This window comes from Otolemur garnettii, unplaced genomic scaffold (genome assembly GCF_000181295.1).
Source record: "Otolemur garnettii isolate 467f Iridium unplaced genomic scaffold, OtoGar3 scaffold00026, whole genome shotgun sequence".
Lineage (NCBI taxonomy): Eukaryota > Metazoa > Chordata > Mammalia > Primates > Galagidae > Otolemur > Otolemur garnettii.
Window position 1 is genome coordinate 3,821,548 of NW_003852421.1, and position 7,283 is coordinate 3,828,830.

General features: G+C 51.8%; 2 long non-coding RNA genes across 3 annotated transcripts in view; both read right to left on the reverse strand.

Annotated features, from left to right (window-relative positions):
* The window catches only part of LOC111724792, a 25,495-nt gene extending 20,456 nt beyond the window's left edge, over window positions 1–5,039 (reverse strand). For both annotated transcript variants that reach the window (XR_002773018.1, XR_002773017.1), the window contains exons 1-2: window positions 3,851–5,039; window positions 2,566–2,905 (exon numbers count right to left, since the gene is read on the reverse strand). This is a non-coding gene — a long non-coding RNA (uncharacterized LOC111724792). The remainder of the gene's footprint in view (window positions 1–2,565; window positions 2,906–3,850) is intronic.
* A 121-nt stretch (window positions 5,040–5,160) lies between these two features.
* Window positions 5,161–6,848, reverse strand: LOC111724793. The gene is made up of 3 exons (XR_002773019.1): window positions 6,795–6,848; window positions 6,181–6,367; window positions 5,161–5,285 (listed from the first exon to the last, which is right to left on the reverse strand). It is a non-coding gene; the product is annotated as an uncharacterized LOC111724793 (long non-coding RNA).
* Between the last annotated feature and the right edge of the window lie 435 nt (window positions 6,849–7,283).

Consider the following 7,283-nt stretch of genomic DNA (forward strand, 5'->3'; position numbering starts at 1 on the left):
GGAGAACAGATCAAGGATGAGCAAGGTTTAGATATAGAGGCTGATATACTGGGGTGGGTGAGATCCTTGTATTGAACAGTTATGTATCTTGATTGTGGTGCTGGTTATAAGAATCTACTACCAGTTCAATATGATAAAACTGTGTAGAACCCCCCCACACACACACACACACATGAATGAATTATATATGCAATTTGCTGAACAGGTAAGGTAGGCATAGATAAATATACAGATAAGCTGCAAACAATAGGTACTGTTTTGTTCTGATGTTAAATTTCCACACATTCTTCACTCAGAGATTGGGGAAACCCTGATCTAGAGCATTACACTGCAGAACTCCAGGGTCAGCCTGCAGATCGTAGTCTCTAGGAAGAGCACCTTCTGGGGTTGGGCAGGGTACAACCCATGCCACAGTACACGCCAATACACCTTTAGCCAAGTATTGCAAAGTAATGCATCTCAGTTGCTGGTTCTTTCATCTCAGTTTCATGATGGTTCCTGTACTTCAAACTGTTCTACCTTTCAAGCCAGTCTGGATTGGAATAATCACGTTTTTATATCAACAATGATATTCTGATTACAGAGAATGCTCAGTTTTTCAGTCTGCAATTGCTCAAACTTCAGACATAAAAGAGAAGTTTCTTTTCATTTATTCAATAGCCCCTTACTGAGCACTTACTATGGACTATGAAGATTGCTTCCAGTCTGGTCACTACGGTTGCCACGGAGAACCACAGTTCACATGTACGCCTGTGCAGTGCGCTGGCGTGAGACATCTCACACTCCTCTACCGGCTGCTCTGCCAAATACTTTTTATTGAGAAACAGCTTCTCCCTGTAGCTCAGGTATATATTCCATTCCCTAACTTGTTGGCAGAAAGAGAATTTCTAGTGTGAAATATACCTGAAACAGGACTCCCCTCTGTGCAGCAGCTGACACTATCATTTCCTTACAACTGAACCCTTGATCTTGGCCGGTAGTAGACCTTTTTGTTCAATTATTTCAGCCTAGTGGCATGCAGGCCATGCATGATTATGTGGCTCAGGCAAAGCTGGCCCCAGGATAAGCCCAAGTGCTGACTCAAGGCAACAGGTGAGCAATGGGCAAGGTGAGGAGGTGGTGGCAGGGGTGTGCAGGGAAGAGCGCTGGACAGCAGAGGCCGGCTGAGCCAGTGACTCACAGGGCTCCCCTTTGTGGGGAAGGGAGAGGCAGGTAGAGCCTGCCCAGAGCCATAGAAGCCACACCCAGCATAGGCTCTTTCCAGAACTGCTCCTCCCACCCCCAATTTCCCATCAGACACAGGTGCAAGGGGTGCTCAAAGGCTTCTTCCTGAGCAGCGTGTTGGAACAAGGCCAACAGGTGACCTCAGGGTTTGGCACGTTCCCCATGCTCCTGAAAGGAGACTAACCATGAAGGTTTTTATAAAGGTTTAGAGAATGAATAAAGGGAGTGGGAGGGGTGAGATTTAAGCTCCAGGATCCAGCATTTTCCTGGAGCAACGTTTGTCGCACATACACACCTGTCACCAACTCCTCCCTCCTACGCACACCACCACCAGCAGCCCAACTCCTAATCGGCTTGAAGCAGGAAGGAAGCAAGGTGGCAGAGGAGCTAAAATAATCACCTCTCCCAGCTTTAGAGAAGGAAGAGAGAGAGAAAGAAGCTGGCAAAAAAGAAGACTTTGCCTAGACTCTACTGACCTGGACTTGCAAGGGAAGAAAAGGCTGTATGATTTTTTTCTTTTTTTTTTTTGAGACAAAGTCTCACTCTGTTTCCCCAGGCTAGAGCGTTCTGGCATCATAGCTCACAGCAACCTCAAACTCCTCCTCAATTCTCCTGCCTCAGCCTCCCAAGTATCCAGGACTACAGACACTCACCACAATACCCAGCTAGTTTTCTAATTTTAGTAGAGACAGAGTCTCACTCTGGCTCAAGGTGGTCTCAAACTCCTGATCACAGGCAATCCACCTGCCTTGGCCTCCCAGGGTGCTAGGATCATAGGCCTGAGCCACTGCACTGGGCTAAAAGGCTGTATAATTTTAAAGAGGAGGAGGAGGCCAACCCCCTCTCATCGTCGATCGTAAGACAAGTTTGAATCTCATCTGCATTACCTTCTAGCTGTGTGACCTCAGACAACTTTCTCCACCCCCGCACGCCTCAGCTTCCTCATTGGAAAATGGATGATAATGATGATGGTGATGACAGTACCATTCTCCAGAGATTTTCAGGGAGGCTTAAATGTGTTGACACGCATGAAGCCCAGAGAAACACCACGCACACGGGAATGCTCAGTACACCGAGGACAGTCTTAGAAACTCCGGCCAGAAACCCTTTCGCACGCCCCAGCTCCCTCAGAGATGCCATTTGCTCCCTCTGCTTCTTCCTGTCTCCCTGTCTGGCCTTCTTCCAGGGTCCCTCGTGACCATGTCTCTTCCCCATCTCCTTCCCCCCTACCCCAGAGGTATCCAGTCTCAGGATTAAGTACACAGCTTGAGAGTCCGACCCAAGTGACTTCAAAGCCTCACTCTGCCCTCCTTGCTTGAGCAAGCGCCTAGATTTCCTCACCTGCGACCTGAGTCCCCCATCCTGCCTCCCAGACCTAGCTGCAGCCGGAGGACGCCAGTGAAGGGCAGGACTGCCAGCCCTGAGCAGAAGCTCAGCGTTCCCCAGGCACCTCCGTCCATAGCAGCCGATTCTCTGAGTCTGCGGTCACTCCAGTTTCCCTTTCTTTTCTTCTGTCCTCCACATCACATTAGGATAATATAAGAGCTGCCATTTAGTGGACATGCATGGTCTTCCCAGCACCGTGCTACAAACTTGCTCCTGCAATCCTCACAACCATCCCGGATTTAGTTCTGCCTTCTACGCCCAAAGCTCTGCTGCATTTCCAAGTGACTGAGTGTCGCTGTGAAGATCAACAGCAATAGAGGCTCAGTGGCAAAGGAAAAGGAAGTGCTGAGGGGGAGTCTGGCAGGATGCCCAGCCCCCCACCCCCGTCTGCCTGAGACTGAGGTCAACTGAGACAGCTGGTCCTTCTAACAACCCAGTCACCCATAATGCTGAAGGTCCCCAGAAAATATCTGTTGTTGCTATAACAACAGCTCAGAAGCCCAAGCCACAATTTGGGGAAGGTATTTAATTTCTCTGAGCCCCAACTTCCTCATCTGTGTAATGAAGACAGTAGCAGCTCCTTCCTCATAAGGCCGTTAGGACGATAAAGAGGGACTCAGTGCCCCCAGGGTCCCTCCCAGTGCACGTGTCACCCTCAGCCCTCCACAAGTGTCCACATCAAGCCCTGGAGATCACACCTGGCCTTGTCCACCTGCCAGCTGCTGACGCTGGCTACTTCCTTACCCTCTCCAAATCTCAGCTACCTAGAAACTCAGTTCCCGGGGGGTAAGGAGATGAAGTAAGTTGCAGAAAGCTTGTCTTCTTTTATCCCTGGACCATCCACAAGTCCCCTCCCCTCTGCAAAGTGCACCTTTCCTCAGCCTTCAAGGAAGGAAGAAAGAGAGAGAGAGAGAGAGAACGGGAACTGGCTAAAAAAGAGCACTTTGCCTCAACAACACCGGCCCAGTCTGTGGGTAAAGAAGAGTCAGCATCATTTTTTTAAAAACAGGATAGGACACCCCCCACCCCCACCCAGGCAGACTGGCTGGAAAACCCCAGTCCCTCTGGTTCGTAACCACCAGACAGGGAAGTCTCAGCTGAACAATGGTGAGACAGATCCTGCGAGGGGCAGACGGGGAAGAGAGCAGAACAGAGGTACTGGTTTCAGCCTGTGGGTGCATCTAAAATGCCAAATCCGCCACCACACTGACGTCCCTCAGCCCGAAGGGGACAGAAACACCTGGCAGTCTGTGGTGAGGCAGAGCCTGCTCACAGGACCAGGAGCATGGGAGCAAAGGCCACAGCCCTTGGCTTGAAGTGTCAAACATCCCAGGCCCCTTAGTCAGAGTGCCTGGCTGCGTCCCATGTTATTGTGACCTCTGGTCCTGGGCTGGTGCAGGACAACCCGCTTGGTGACTCTCCAGGAACTCCAGGAGCTAGAGGCCTGCTTTTCTCTTCCCCTGTCCAGCTGTGTTGTCTGGCAAGGACCAATCAGGCCTCATGAAGGAGGAACGCCCTGGCAGTGGTCTCAAAGGCCTTTCTGTGAAGGTCAGTGGCTTGGATGTTCCTGATTTTTCACATTGATTAAATGCCAACAGCATGCTGAGCCCCAGAGACACCAGAGGTAGACAGTTTGTGCGCACTCTGTGCAGAGATAAACAGAGGCGTGGCATTCCAGGGCTCTGAGGGAAGATGCCCCTTGAAGCCATGGAGCAGCCTTTGTCCATGTCGTCACCTTTAGGGGTGTTCTCAGAAAGTTCCATTCCAGTGCTTAGTGATAGGATGAATCAGAGCCTGATGACTTCTTGGCCGCAATGACGCTTAGCCTGGAGCGCCAGTCTTCCCGGCCACTCCCCAGACAACAGGCTTCGCTCAGCCTCCCTGCACTCCAGGCACTCAGTAATGAAAGGACAGCTGGAGGCAGGGCACTGGTCCTCAGGGTTCTTCACAGTCATCTAACATGGATTAGCCGGTCCCAGGGTGAAGGCAGTGCCGATGGACAAGGACCTAGAAGGAAAAGCCACCACCTTTGGAAGAAGCCAAGGATGGGTGTCTGCGGAGCAGAGACCGGCATGAGGGATGAGATACACAGTTTCCGTTGCCCACCATCTCCAGCTGTCCCAGCATAGCATGCAGGGTGGGGACTGGCACAGTGGTCCCTCAGCTCTCTGGCTAAGGAGTGCTGATTCTGGCAGGCTGTAGCTCTAGCCTCACCTGGGACAATTACTCCTCTCTGGGCTTCAGATTCCTCTATGGTAAAATAAAGAGATTGGATTTGATAGGTTTCCAAAGGTCCTTCAAGCCCTGTGATTGAACAGCATGCATGGAGTCTACGCAGGCATGTGAGGCTGGCTCCCTCTTGGGCAAAGGGCAGCTGGAGAAGATCAAGGTGTGACAAGAAGAGTGTTGTGGGGTTCCCCCATGAGCAAACCTCTTCCCCGTCTCCTTACTCCCCCACATGGCCTTGCCAGATCCTCTGGCTTTGACCCAAAATGTCCCTGCCCCCAGCATGCATCTTTGCTCACCTTTGGAGTGACTCATGGCAACCCGGGACAGGGTGCCCCAGAGCATGCCCACAAGTCATTGCCTGCCTGTCCCTTGCCCAGGTGCCACCGTTGGGAGCTGTCAGGGCTGTCAGCTGTTCCTAAGCCTGAGGAGCTCCTTGAGTTACAAACCTGAGAGGACATGGAAATTGAAATAGGAGAAGCAGCAGTGGGGGGGAGGGGGCGGGCAGGGCCCCTAGGGCAGCTATGTAAAGACAACCCAGCCAGAGTGACCACATTATTTATTGGCTCTCTCCGGGAGACATATATGGTTATAAAAAGAACCTCTTCGTATCACAAACACACTGTCCCGCTTTCTGGTGAATCGCTGCGTATCTCTGCACTTACTCAAAGACAATCACCAGGCAGGGAAGTACCTGATGAAGGCCTGTCAGCATCACAGTTATTTTTTCCTAAGTGCCTTACAGGATGTGGGGTTCAGACAAAAGACGGTCCAGTTCACAGGGAGGGGGAGCCCCCACGGAAGGGGAGGGCCTTTCTCAGGCCCACCCAGCAAGCCCAGACAGAGCTGTGCCTTGGCCAGCAGGCAGGCCAGCATTCCCAGAGACCCAGGCACCCTGTCTCTATGCAGGGAAAGGATAGGAGGGCTGGGGACATTCTTAGAGCCAAAAGAGCCCACAGTCTTTCCACCACCAGCCTGGACTGCGGGGAGATGAGGGCCACGTAGGGGAAGAAGGGCGGCCGATTGGAAATGATGTCATGTGGCCGCAGCTAAAAAAAACATTCTGCTGTTAAGTGCTGCAGCATAAATGCTGTGGCAGTTGCTACGCCGAGGAGTGGGTTTCACCAGGTTGGATCGAGTGGCTCCTTTCCTGGAAACCAGGCTTCTGGTTGCTAGGGCTGATAAGGCAGAGAAAACGCTCCCCCCCGACACTCATGGGAAAACATTTTGACATTGAAGAGGAGCTGGGACATGTTAACAGTTGAGAAAGAACAGAGCAGCCCCAGCCCAGCGGGGACTCAGATTACCAACTCCGAGTGCCACAGGCAGTGAATCAGACAGTACCTGCTCTTCAGATGGAGGGACAGCAATCCCCAAAGGACACGCCGCTGAACGTGACCATGGTGCATCCTGTCCTCTCCAAACGTCCTCAAGGACCCCGCCTCCACTCTGGAGGGCTGTGGGCTTCAGCAGCACACACAGGGCAGCCAGCCACGCTGGCCATGGGCACTGATGTGACAGCACCATGAGGCTGTGGACAAGGAAAGGAATCATAGGGGCAGGTGGAAGGAAGCTCTGCAGACCCCAATGGGGACAGAATCTGCACCAGCAGCTGTGGGCAGTTGGGTGCTAGCTAGCCTTGGAGCCTCCCTGGTTATAACTCTATGCTGGGGGGGGGGGGGTAGGGCCATGGAGTAGCCTTCAAAGGGAAATAAATGGTTTAGTGATTCAGGAAATAAAACTCTTTGGTTGAGCCCCAGAGCTGGCCTAACCTAAACTGATTTCTGCCCTACAATGACCGGTGTTGTGACGAGGTGCCTTTCTGTGTCTGTTTTAATCCACTTCGCAAACACCTTGTCTGGGATTTACGAACTTTAGTCTGTCTACTGGAAGATCCAAGTGCCCACCAGTTTCTGCCTCTTGCAAGATAGCTATGAATCTTCTCCTCCATGACTTACTGGTTTGGGGCTTTCTCTGAAGTTCCCTGCAGTCGTCCAAGAGCTCTCAGGAAGAGGGTGAGAGCACTGAACTCTGGAGCCTGAGACCCAGAAGCCCTGTGGGCGGGGCCTCCGGTCAAAGCGCTGCCCTTGATTGTGGTGCTGGGGAGTCGTGGGCATCGCTGCTCCCTCAATGGAAGTGAAAGTCAGTGAGTCCCACTTCTCTGTGATGCTCTAATCACCACAGATACCGCGAGAGATTCAACTGTGCTCCAGAGGGAAATGGGAATAATGAAGGAAGGGAGGAGACAGAAGTCTGAAACCAGTCAGCCAGCAAAATCAGGTAGAGAGTGGAGTCACAGAACAGAAAAGAGAGGGAACTGACCAGGATGTGTTCAGGGAGGAACGGAACGCCCAGGGGGCGTTAGATCTACATTTTTAAAATACTCGTATTTTAAAAGAAAGACTGAAAAGCTGAAGGAAAAAGATTTAACCAGTTAGAAACAGGGA